The sequence below is a fragment of the Apodemus sylvaticus genome, chromosome 1 (genome assembly GCF_947179515.1).
Source record: "Apodemus sylvaticus chromosome 1, mApoSyl1.1, whole genome shotgun sequence".
Lineage (NCBI taxonomy): Eukaryota > Metazoa > Chordata > Mammalia > Rodentia > Muridae > Apodemus > Apodemus sylvaticus.
In genome coordinates this window covers 121916459-121929432 of record NC_067472.1, presented here as the reverse complement: position 1 = coordinate 121929432, position 12974 = coordinate 121916459, and the positions used below count along the sequence as shown (strand labels likewise).

General features: G+C 35.9%; 1 pseudogene; it reads right to left on the bottom strand.

The window, feature by feature from the left end:
• Positions 1 to 549: 549 nt before the first annotated feature.
• On the bottom strand, positions 550 to 1556 carry LOC127681588 (olfactory receptor 14A2-like; annotated as a pseudogene).
• Positions 1557 to 12974: the final 11418 nt, after the last annotated feature.

Here is a 12974-nt window from a genome sequence, read left to right as displayed (position 1 = left end):
ATTTTGAACTTTCCAGTGTCTCTGATAATAGTCTCAACCTGGGTGTCCACTATTTGTCTTTTTGGACGTGGCTTATATGATCTTTTCCAGGTTTGTCGTTGCCTCAAGAATTTGATACTTCTTCAAGAATTGCGCCAACAGCAATCTAGGCCTTGTGGGTTGCTTCTGGCCTTTTAGTTCTAATTATTTGAGTAGTTAGTGCAGAAACCATATATAAATTATCCTTCATTGTTTACATGCTTCTTCCACCTCAAAAATTTTGTTATTGTTGGTTTTTTTTTTTTTTTTGGTTTGAAAATTCACTAGATAAGGAGTAATCAAATGGACAGATATTCATTCAATCTTACAATGAAGGTAATATTGCAAACTTTTTAGAAAGATATACAGTGAAAATGAGAATGGCTTTATCATAGAAGAGCAGAAGTTGGTATTGTAACTTTGTAGCGTAGCCTGATATAATACACTTTTTTGATCTTTTATCATATCCGCTTTCATCTGAGTGTTTATTTACTTGAGGCAAAAAATGAGCATCTACTTTTTTTTTGAGAGTCAAAAATTACAAAGCTTGCTGGGAAAATGTGAGCCACAAAACCATAGACAGATACTTTGAACTGTTGCATGGAGTAAACTTTTTGGGCAGAGATTTTGTTGTAATCTCTTCAAAGCATACTTTACATCACTATTTCTCAGGCTGTAAATCACTGGATTAAGTGCTGGAGGCAACACAGTATATAGCACAGAAAATAGCCTATCTGTAAGTGATGCTGTACTTGAGGGTGGCTTTAGATAGACAAAACAAGCAGTGGAAATAAAAACACTGAAAACAGTGAGGTGAGGGAGGCAGGTAGCAAATGCTTTAGACTGACCTTTAGTGGTAGGAATTCTCAGCACAGTTGAGAAAATGTAAAAGTAAGAGATCACAATACAGATGAAACAAGACATGCCCAGACAAACACCAATTCCTAGACTTGTATAAATGACCACAAGTCTGTGAGAGCAGGAAATTCTTAACAGTGAGGGAACATCACAGAAAAACTGTGGAATCACAATGGAGCCACAGAAAGGCATGGAAAATGTCCCAGCTGTGTATAAAGCTCCAAAAAGTACCCCAATAGCCCAGGAAACACCCACCATCAGCACACATTTACCACTACTCATAATGACTTCAGAATGAAGGGGAGAGCAGATAGCAATATAGCGGTCATATGACATTGCTGTCAGGACAACTACTTCCCCAGTTGCAAAAGAGGTCATAAAAAACACTTGGAGGGCACAATCCAAAATAGAAATTGAATTATTGTGAGTTATGCTATGGAAAAAAAATTTGGGATTGGAACAGAAATAAAGAAGACATCCAACAAGGACAAATTCTTCAGGAAAAAGTACATGGGTGTTTGGAGTTTCAGATCCAGAGTGATTAGAGTGATGAGGAGGAGGTTATTCATTATGATTGCTAGGTACATTACCAGGAAGAACAGCCCACATACAGTCTGTAGCTCAGGAACACCTGAGAATCCCATAAGGATGAAACCTGTTATTCTAGTGACATTGGGCATGCTAGAGTCTTCCACAGCCTGTCAGGTATGAGAAGTAAGCAACAATTAACGCATTGATATACAGAAATGCTCAGTGGAAGTGAACCCATGACACTACCTAGATAGTGAAACATTGTTTCGGCCCTCATTTTAACTTTATCAGTTGCCACTTTAATGGATGCATAAGTTGTAATAATTTACCATTTATAACTATTGTGCCATGTTATACTATAAATGTTTAGAAAATTTTTGAATTATATATCATCCATTTCTTAATAGAACTGACTCTTTCCTTGAAATTATAGTCATTCAGTAGATAAAAAAAAAACCAAACCAAAACAAACAAACAAACAAAAAACAGCAGAATAAAACCTTCAAGTCTCTCCCTGCACTATTTCATTTCCTTTGTCTTAACATTGATTCAGAGGACTGATATGTCTTGTATGGCCACACTTACCATTTAGCAAGAATTTGCCTAATGTTAATAAGTGTCTTTCTTGTACCTGTCATGTTTTCTAGACTCTTTGAGTAGAAATTTTGGTTGACTCAATCTTGCTTGGACAAAAATATTTTTCATGTATTTTTCTCAGTGATGAGCTTGTGCCCCTAAGCAGAATGATCATTTTCTGGGTACCTTTTGTCTCCTTCCAGATTAATATATAAAATAGCAAACACTTTGTGATGCAAAAGATCATTTCAGTTCCAAGCAGAAACAGTTTTCTGTAGATTTACTCCTATTCATCATTAGCAATTTTTTTAAATTTTATTCGATATATTTTTTATATACATTTTAAATGATTTCCCCTTTTCAATTTTAATATTACTAATATGATTCATTATGCTTAGAAGAGAGATAACTGTCAACCAAGTCACAGTTTGATCACTAATGGGTGAGATCAATAGCTCTTATCCTTTTTGCTAATAATCTATGACTTCTTCTTTCTATTTTCAAATACATACTTATATATTAATATTCTATGAAATTCCTTCCCTGACTTTTAAAGTTCTTTTGTATTTATTTCTGTGATGATTAACCACTTCTACTTTGTTGAAACTTTCTAAAATCTATGCCATACGATTATCACAACAAAACAATTCAAATTCCTTTGCTTAAGAAAATAATACTACCCATCACATTAAATTTATATGTAAAATAGGCATGCATTGTAATTGCAAACTCTCAGTTATACTTACAGTAAATATTTAAACATATACAAATAATATCTCTATTATCATGAATGTAAACAAGGTAAAACAAGCATACATTTTTTGTTTAAGATTTATATCATCTTAAAATTATAAAGTCATATAATATTGATATAATAATGAGTTTGCTAGAGTTGAATGGTGAAGCTTCCTTGAAAATGGAAGATATGAACTGTCCAGTGAAGAGCATTTATACATGCACGCTTGTGTGTTTGTGTGTGTGTGTGTGTGTTTGTGTGTGTGTATAAAAGTAATAAATGTGTTTCTCCTTCTTGCTCCTTCTTACAGGATGACAACTCTGTGACTAATTATATATTATTAAATGCCTAGGCCATAAGATTTGGCTCTTACCCTGGCTAACCCATAATTTATTTAACCCATTCAAACTACTTTATGTGTACCACATTGTTACATCTCCCTCAATTTCAGCCTTCTTCCTTGGATACTCCCTCAAAGTCTCCTCCAGAATCTCCATCAAATTTAACTCAAATCTTCTTGCAACTCCTTTTATTCTATCACCAAGTCTCAGAATCCTCTCTCTTCCTACCAGTGACCCACCTCCTATTTTCTGTCTCAGCTCATTAGACATGTTTTTTATTGATAGATGGTGCTCAGAAGAGATTCTCCATACATGTGTATAAATGTACACTAATGCATATACATGGATGTAATATTTTAGCAAAGCAAAACAACAACAGAAAGAAGATACTGTATTTGAAAGAGAGAGGACAGGTACATAGGCTGGGGGTTAGGGTCATGCAAGGAAATGGAAAAAATAGTTTAATTAAATTGTATCCTCAAAAAAGGTCTTATAAGAACAAAAGAGAAAAAAAGAAGAAAAGGTGAATGGTGAGAGCCTTTGCTTAGAAGATGAAACACATGTCTCTCTTGGAGACAATGTGAATTCATTTTCCAAAAGCTACATGATGGCTCACAATTGTCTTCGACTCCTGTTCCAAGGGATGTACCACCTATCTCTTGCTTTTATAGGGGGCAGATATGTACAGTGTACACAAACATCAATGCATAAAACACACAAATACACATGGAATTATAATAAGAAATATGTCTTCAAGAAAGTAAATACCTAAATTAGGAAACTGATTCACACACTCACATTTGTAGTATGGACATGTTAGGATTTCCTTATGATTTATTTGTAAAGGAATCTTGAGAGACCACCATATCAAAATATATCATCCAATTTTGCTTTCATATTTCTCTTTAACATTCAATGTTATGATTATTTCTTAATAAGATCCATCATATGCTGATATCCTGCTGATTCAAACTCTATCTGTAAGTACATTACTAGATGCTATATTTAAGTATTGCTTTACTCATTATTGATAATGGATACAAAGTTAAATTAATTCAGAATTTTTCAAATACCTGGAACATGGACTGGTCATCAGACATGTATAGGAAGGATTTCCCACAGATCCGGTTAAAAAGGAAAAAAATTCAAAAATATCAACATTCAGACTTTTGAAGGATCACATTAATGCTTGTGAACTCTATAATCATCAATTGTTGTTACAATTTCAGCCTCTGAGAAGACTCATACATAGGTCCTAAACTTTATCCCTTTCTTAATACAGAATAAAGCAAATAAAAATAAGAAAGTCATTTATGGTGTTTTACATTACTTTTAAATTTCCTTTGAAACACCATGAAATCCACATGTCTCTAATAGCCCTTTTTAAGGATATTAGCTACAGCCATTATACTCCCCAAAGGAAAATCTTTCTCAATACCCTTGCTTATTACTTACTTTTCTCTGAAGACAATTAATGTTAAGATAATTGGCATTTTCTATAGGAAGGACTGATCATTTCACAGAAAATACATAGAAAAGTCATGGAGAAATTGGTTCACACTTTCTCCAGGATCATATTAAACTAAATGCATATTATTTGGCTCATGACTTAAGCATAGGAATCATGCACACAGGATAGAAAGGAAGACCTGTTGTCCACAGTAAGGATCACATTCAACCTGAAATTATGAAAACAAATGCCAAGACAATGCCGATGCTTTGCTCATCCTTTCCTTTTTATTTAATTAAGGACCATATTCAAAAGAATGGTAACCTTACACTCAAAGTGTCTTTCCAAGGTCAGTCACTCCTATTTGAAAGACCATCATGGCTATGTCAAGACATTTCTAATGTCATTTTATATCACATGCACTTGAAAATGATTGAAAATCATGATGGTTTTATTTTTTGGCAACTTGATACCCAAGTGTATAATGCTTACACAATATCATATGTCTCCTGGTGCATAAACTTTCAAATTCATTGCACAAGGCAAAATTCACTTTGTTTTAAGGTTCATAAACTTTTAATGGCATCATTATTCTTCAGGAGTCTTCTCTTCAAATTTCATCTGAAGCTTAGGTTGACACATGATCTGTGAGCCTTTATAAAATCAAAATATAAATTACAAAGTATGTATACACAGTGGCACAGTAAAACATTCCCATTAAAAAGGTGAAAGGGATGGCAATACATAGCACAAAAATATAATAGTTTGAAACAAAACTAAAACATTAAACATCCAATACTTCAGCTCCAAATATGGTACTTGGGACTTATCATGCTATCATGTGGGCTTTAATAGTATTAGGCAGCTCCACAACTCTACTGCTGGCACCCCCTCACTGTCATCCTTATCGAAGATGGGCCATCTCTGGACTGACTTCTTTCTTTGGTAGATGTTTCAGAGTCCTGGCATCACCAAAATTATAAAATTCCAACTCTAACTTGGGATTCATTTCCTAATTACATGCAGTGACCAATCAAGGGGCGCTTCTGGGAAATTTTACCTTGCTACAGACTCTCTAGTTTCAATAGTCTGTAGAAACTTTGGTGCCAGCCTCTATATTCCCTTCAATATTGAATATTTGCTTAAGAATGATAATAAGAATACTGTAGTTTTCAGGAGACAGCAGCTGTTGGCGAAGATGCGCAGAAAGAGGAACACTCCTCCACTGCTGCTGGGGTTGCAAATTGGTACAAACACTCTGGAAATCAGTTTGGTGGTTCCCCAGAAAACTGGGCATGTCACTTCCAGAGGATCCTGCTATACCACTCCTGGGCATATACCCAGAGGATTTCCCAGCATGTAATGAGGATATATGTTCCACTATGTTCATAGCAGCCCTATTTATAATACCCAGAAGCTGGAAAGAAACCAGGTATCCCTCAACAGAAGCATGGATGCAAAAAAAAAATGTGGTATATATACACAATGGAGTACTATTCAGCCATTACAAACCATGAATTCATGAAATTCTTAGGAAAATGGATGGAGCTGGAGAACATCATACTAAGTGAGGTCACCCAGTCTCAAAAGATCAATCATGGTATGCACTCACTAATAAGTGGATATTAGCCTGGAAAACTGGAATACCTAAAACATAATCCATACATTAAATGAGGTACAAGAAGAATGGAGGAGTGGCCTCTGGTTCTAGAAAGACTCAGTGTAGCAGTATACAGCAAAACCAGAACAGGGAAGTGGTAAGGGATGGGTGGGAGAACAGGGGGAGGGAAGGAGGCTTATGTGACTTATGGGAGTGAGGGAACAGAAAAAGGGAAATAATTTGAAATGTAAATAAAAAATATATCAAATAAAAAAAAGAATACTGTAGTTTTACTTTTCTCAAGGCAGATAGAAATAAATGACTTAAGAAATCTATTTTGTATAGCTCACAATCCAAGGTGCAAGAATATAATTGAGGGTATTGGCATATGCTTAAATTGAAATTTAGCACACCAGTCTTCAAAATCACATGACAATAAATGCATTATTCAAAACATAAATGATATTATTGATTTTAGCCAATGTCTCTGTCTCAGATAGGGTTTCTTTTGCTGTGAAGGTACTTGATGACCAAAGATGACCAAAGATGATTAAAACAATTCTTTTTTGTAATTCTGTAAAATATATATTTATATAAAATAATTTTATAAGTTAATATTTTAATATATGAAATAAAATTTAATATATGTTATCCTATATATTAGGGGAGAAGATAAAAATAAGAAATTAAGGGGATTTTTTTCTTTTTTATTTAATTGGTTATTTTATATATTGACATTTCAAATGTTCTCCCCCTTCATACTTACCCTTCACAAACCTCCACCCATCTCCTCTCCCCTCCTCCTCCTCCTCCTCCTATTAGGGTTCTCCCCACCCAACCACCCATTCCTGCTTCAGCACCCTAGCATATCCCTGCCCTGATCATTGAGCCTCCACAGGACCAAGGGCCTCCCATCCCAGTGATGCCCAATAAGGTAATCTTATTGTAGCTAGCTGCTACATATCCAGCTAGAGTCATGTGTCCCTGCCCCCACGTGTACTCTTGGTTGATAATTTATTCTCTGGGAGATTTGGGGTGTCTGGTTGGTTGATATTGTTGTTCTTCATATGGTGTTGCAAGGCCCTTCAGTTCCTTCAGTCTTTTCTGTAAATTCTCATTGTGGTCAGCACACTAATTCAGATGTTTGGCTTCTTCTTTTAAAACAACAACAACAACAAAAAGGTATATTTTATGTATATAAGTACACTGTTGCTATCTTCAGATACCAGAAGAGGCCATCACATCCCATTACAGATGGTTGCAAGCCAATATGTGGTTGCTGGGAATTGAACTCAAAAAACTCTGAAAGAGTAGTCTGTGCTTTTCACTGTGAAGCCATCTCTGCAGCCCTACAAGGCACCTTTTTATAAAAGAAAACATTTCATTAGAGATGGTTTCCACTGTCCAAGGTTCAATACATTATCACCAGGGTGAGAAGCATGGCAGCATGCAGGCAAACATGGTGCTAGAGGAACAAATAATTCTATATTTTGATCCAAAAGCAGCAAGACGTTTGTCATCAACCATCAGATAGGAAAATGGTGTCTACATTGGGCAACACTTGAGATGAGGACCTCAAATCCCATGCCCACAGTGACACAATTTCTCCAACAAGGCCACTGCTACTCCAACAAATCTCATACTTTCGAATAAATATTTACATAAATATTTACACATCACAAACCTAACCACATATCATTTGAACATATGAGTCAACAAAGAATGCAGACCTATCATCAAAGGGAATAAGACATATTATACTTCAGTCAAAAATGAATGTCCATGGCATTGGCACATGGAATCAGGCTTTCTCAAATATATAGTTATATAGTTACAGAAGAAAATTCAGTTGCAAATTAAAACATTTTTTCAAATATGCTCATGGAAATATTAGCTAAGTGAGTTACAGAAAAACATGGAAATTTCACATTTCCAATATATAATTATATAGCATTATAGAATTAGGTTATAGAAAATAATCACTACAATCAATGAAAAAAGTAAATTGCTCTTAAATAGGATAGCATACAGAGATAATTCAACAGTTCAGAAAGTATTATCAAGATGGTTTGCACATAAATTTGATATTATTCTGAAATTTTCAATGTATGAAAACCTAATTATATTTTTTGGCTCAAGAATCAAATTACATGTAAAGATTATTTGGACAAAATTTCTCACAAGAATATGAATATTTCAATGCAAAAACTAGGTAAGAGTTGACTACTCTTACCTAGTGTTTGGTAGGTATCAGCAATTAATGTAAATATCTAGGCCTGGCTGATTAAGTGCTGAGGACAAGTTAGTGTTGATTCATCAGCCTTAAAGTGGGTATGAGTAACAAGCCTACAAGTTTCAGGAAACACTATGAAAGAGGTGATGGAAAGAATGTAAGAGCCAAAAGATTCAGAATGGGCCATGTGATTCTCTCTTCTGAACCTAAATAGAAAATGCCATTCCTGAACTCAGCATCTTCTGTTACTTACACAAAGCATACCCAAGATTAAACCCCTAAATATTTGCAAACTAGGGAAGGGATTATGAGGCCTGAATCCTTCCATGAATGCTATTGACAGTTAAGAGTTGTAAGTAAAATGATTGTCATTGTCATTAGTTGGGTAGCCTCTGTTCCATGCTCCAGTGAAAAGTTATATACCCATGCTCAGAAAGAGGCCCTGAATTATCCCACCGGGCCATAGAGCAAAAAGACATGAAGTGAAGTGAGGACTTACTCAGTATAAGGGATAGGGAAGGGATAAGATGTAAGGATGAAAGGGTGAATGTTAGCAGATATATTATATCTATTTATAAAATGATAAGGAATAAAACAAAGCAGAAAACATTTTTCTTGTAATTTTTTTGTATTCCACATTGATTTCACATTAGAGTTCAAGAAAAATCTCAAGCATTATCATGTGGAACAAGCTGTCACTTCATTATACTCTATTAGTTGCCTAAAATTGTGGCTTTCAAGAATCACTCTGGATAAGGAGTCAACAAATGATTTGTGATACTATACATTCTCATTCTGTGTCTAGGTTGGTATTGTTCATTCTGTGTTCTAATGTTCAGTGAAGAATATCTCACTTAGAAACTACAACACTTGAGGAGATTTCAAATAAATACTCATTATGTTATTTGTGATTTACTTGTTCTTTCATGTTCCTATCTCTTTTGTTCCTAAACTACACTAAAATAAATGTAAATGATAAAGCTTCTTAATTTAAAAGAAGAATCAAATAAAATAACATGAAACCTTCATTCTGTTTTTATCTCTTTCAGAATCAGATTTGTTCATTTTCTTTTTTCTTGAGAAAGAAGTGTTTCATAAAATCATGAGTCACTTTCCTCAGTATACTGAGAACCTAATATTGAGGATATATAACACTTGATTCATTTTTCACTGCACTTCCTCTGCATTTGAATATTGCATAAGAATCTAAGAAATTTAATGGCTACTAAAACTTGTTATATATGCCATTCTTATATTATCTCACTATAAACATGTCAAATGTTGTCAGCAATAGTTGGCACTATTGCTATTATTTTAAGCTCTATTCATGTATTTAAAATTTCACATTTCCCAGAAGTATCACATCCTTATTTAACAGAAACAATGTAGTAAAAGGAACTAGCTTTGTCATGGTTAAAAATAGTTGTAAAAGTGCCTACTATTGTAATAATAATTAGTCTCAGGTTTGGATTTCTACCCTGTCTTTGATCATTCTTTTTTCAGTTAAGAGATTCAATATTTTTATATTTATTAAACTCTTTAAAGCACTAGACCTGGGCAGATATCTACCCTCTAAATTATTTGTATCTACTTCCCTAACAATAACCCCAAGTTATAACTTGCTATGCGCTATTTGGGGTCCTCCTAGCTACAATTGACCAGCGTTCATGGCCAGGATTTCATATCTGACTTACCCCATAGTTTCATCTTCTTGGCTCAGATGGTAAAACAAAAATTCTGCCTACCTCTATTCTATTCAGATATGAGCTATTGCTATCTTCATTCAATCAGTAGTTTTAAATTAAAAAGCAAAGTTAGACAGCATCACTTGTTCTACTTGGATATTTCCCCATCCTTGAGAACAACCAGATTTGGGGACCAATATTTATCATTACACTATGCAACAACAGAACAAACCTCAATATTTCCCATTTTTCATCTGAGTAAAAAGTTACTTTCTTTCAATAATAATCAATATATAGCAGGAACAACTATGAAACAATTATGAAAATTGTAAGGTAATTGTAACATTTAAAAATTTCACTCTGGGGATGCCATCTTTGTGCTCAGGCTGACAGGACATGCAACCCCAAGTACCGAGATAGCCGGGTATAAGACCTCTGAAGACTAAGAACATAGAGCTGCGGACTGCTGCCTGTGCCCATGTCCTGGGCTGAGCAGCGGATCTTCTGGGAGCCAGGCAGGCGTGGGTCTTGGGCCCTGCGGGAAGTCAGCAGATGCCATCTCTACACACAGGCAGAAAGGACAGGCAACCCCAGATACCGAGATATCCCAAGATTAAGACCTCTGGTGACGCAGACCACCGAGCGGTGGGCCACCACCTGCGCCCAGCTCTTCTGTGAGCCAGCCAGGCATGAGTTCAGTGTCCTGTGGGAAGTTGGCAGCAGCCATCTTTGTGCTCAGGCTGAAGGGACAGATGACCCCAGGTACTGAGATATCTTGCGTATAAGACCTCTGAAGACAAAGACCACCAAGCTGCTGAGTGCCGCTTGTGCCCAAGTCCTGGGCTGAGCAGCAGAGCATCTGTGAGCCAGCAAGGTATGGGTCCTTTGCCCTGTGGATCCCCACCACAATCTTCATGCCCTGACAGAGCAGAGAGGCAGCACCAGGTTCAATCCACAGAGACAACCTAAATATACCATTACTTAGGGCAGAACACCAGGGATCAAACAGCACCCAAGAGGAGGGCAGCAAAACAGCAATCTGTGCCAGGGGAAACCCAGTCATCCAGCTGTGCAGAAATAGCCTTAAGAGGAGGTTCAAGCACTAGCCAGTGACAACAAGACATACTAACACAAGAGATAACCAGATGGCAAAAGGCAAACGTAGGAATCTTACCAACAGAAATCAAGGCAATATGGCACAATTTGAACCCAACTCTCCAACATCAGCAAGTCTGGGAAACCCCAACCGACCAGAAAAACAAGATTTGGATACAAAATCACTGGTCATGATGCTGTTAGAGTTACTCATGAAGGACATAAATTAATCTCCTAAAGAAATTCAGGAGAAAAATGATCAAAAGTTAGCATCCCTTACATGGGAAACACAAAACTCACTGAAAGAAATGCAAGAGAATATGGTTCAAAAGATGAAAGCCAATAAGGAGGAAACTCAAAAATCACTTAAAGAAATATAAGAGAACTTGGGTCAACAGGCAGATGTCATGAAAGAGGAAACACAAAAATCTCTTAGAGAATTACAGGAAAACACAAACAAACAAGTGAAGGAACTGAGCAAAAGCATCTAGGATCTAAAAACAGAAGTAGAAACAACTAGGAAATTGCAAAGGGAGACAACTTTGGAGATAGAAAACCTTGGGAAGAAATCAGGGGACATAGGTGCAAATATCAACAACAGAATACAAGAGATAGAAGAAATAATCTCAGATGCTGAAGATACCATAGAAATCATGGACTCAACAGTCAAAGAAATGCAAAATGTAAAAAGCTTGTAACCCAAAACATCCAGGAAATCCAGGACACAATGAGAAAACCAAATCTAAGGATTATAGGCATAGATGAGAGTGAAGAATTAAAACTTTAAGGGCCAGCAAATATCTTCAACAAAATTATGGAAGAAAACTTCCCTAACCTAAAGAGAGAGATGCCCATGAATATACAAGAACCCTATTGAACTCCAAACAGACTGGACCAGAACAAAAATAACTCCTGTAACATAATAATCAAAACCCCAAATGCAATAAACAAAGAAAGAATATTAAAGACAGTAAGAGAAAAGGGCCAAATAACATATAAAGGAAGACCTATCAGAATTACACCAGACTTCTCACCAGAGACCATGAAAGCTAGAAGATCCTAGGCAGATCACATGCAGACTCTAAGACAACACAAATGCCAGCCAAAACTACTATACCCAGCAAAATTCTCAATCATCATAGATGGAGAAACCAAGATATTCTGTCACAAAACCAAATTTACACAATATCTTTCCACAAACCCAACCCTACAAAGAATAATAGGGGGAAAACACTAATACAAGGAGGGAAACTCCACCCTAGAAATAGCAAGATAATAGCCTTTTTTCATCAAACCCAAAAGAACATGACCAATCAATTATGAAAAATGACATCAAAAATGATAGGAAGTGATAATCACTATTCCTTAATATTTCCTAATATCAGTGGACTCAATTTCCCAATAAAAAGACATAGACTGACAGACTGAATTCATAAACAGGATGCTACATTTTGCTGCATACAGGAAACACACCTCAGTGTCAAAGACAAATACTACTTTAGATTAAAAGGCTGGATGACAATGTTACAAGCAAATGGTCTCAGGAAACGGGCCAAAGTAGCCACACTTTGTAGTCAGTATAAATTTGTAGTCAGATAAAATTTACTTTCAACCTAAAGTCATCAAAAGAAACATGGAGGGACACTTCTTGCTGGTCAAAGGAAAAACACACCAAGAAGAACTCTCAATCCTGAACATCTATGCTCCAAATGCAAGGACACCCTCATTCGTAAAAGAAACTTTCCTAAAGCTCAAAGCAAACATTTCACCTAACACAATAATTGTGGGTGACCTCAGCACTTCCCTCTCCTCAATGGATTGATCAGGAAAACAGAAACTAAACAGGGACAC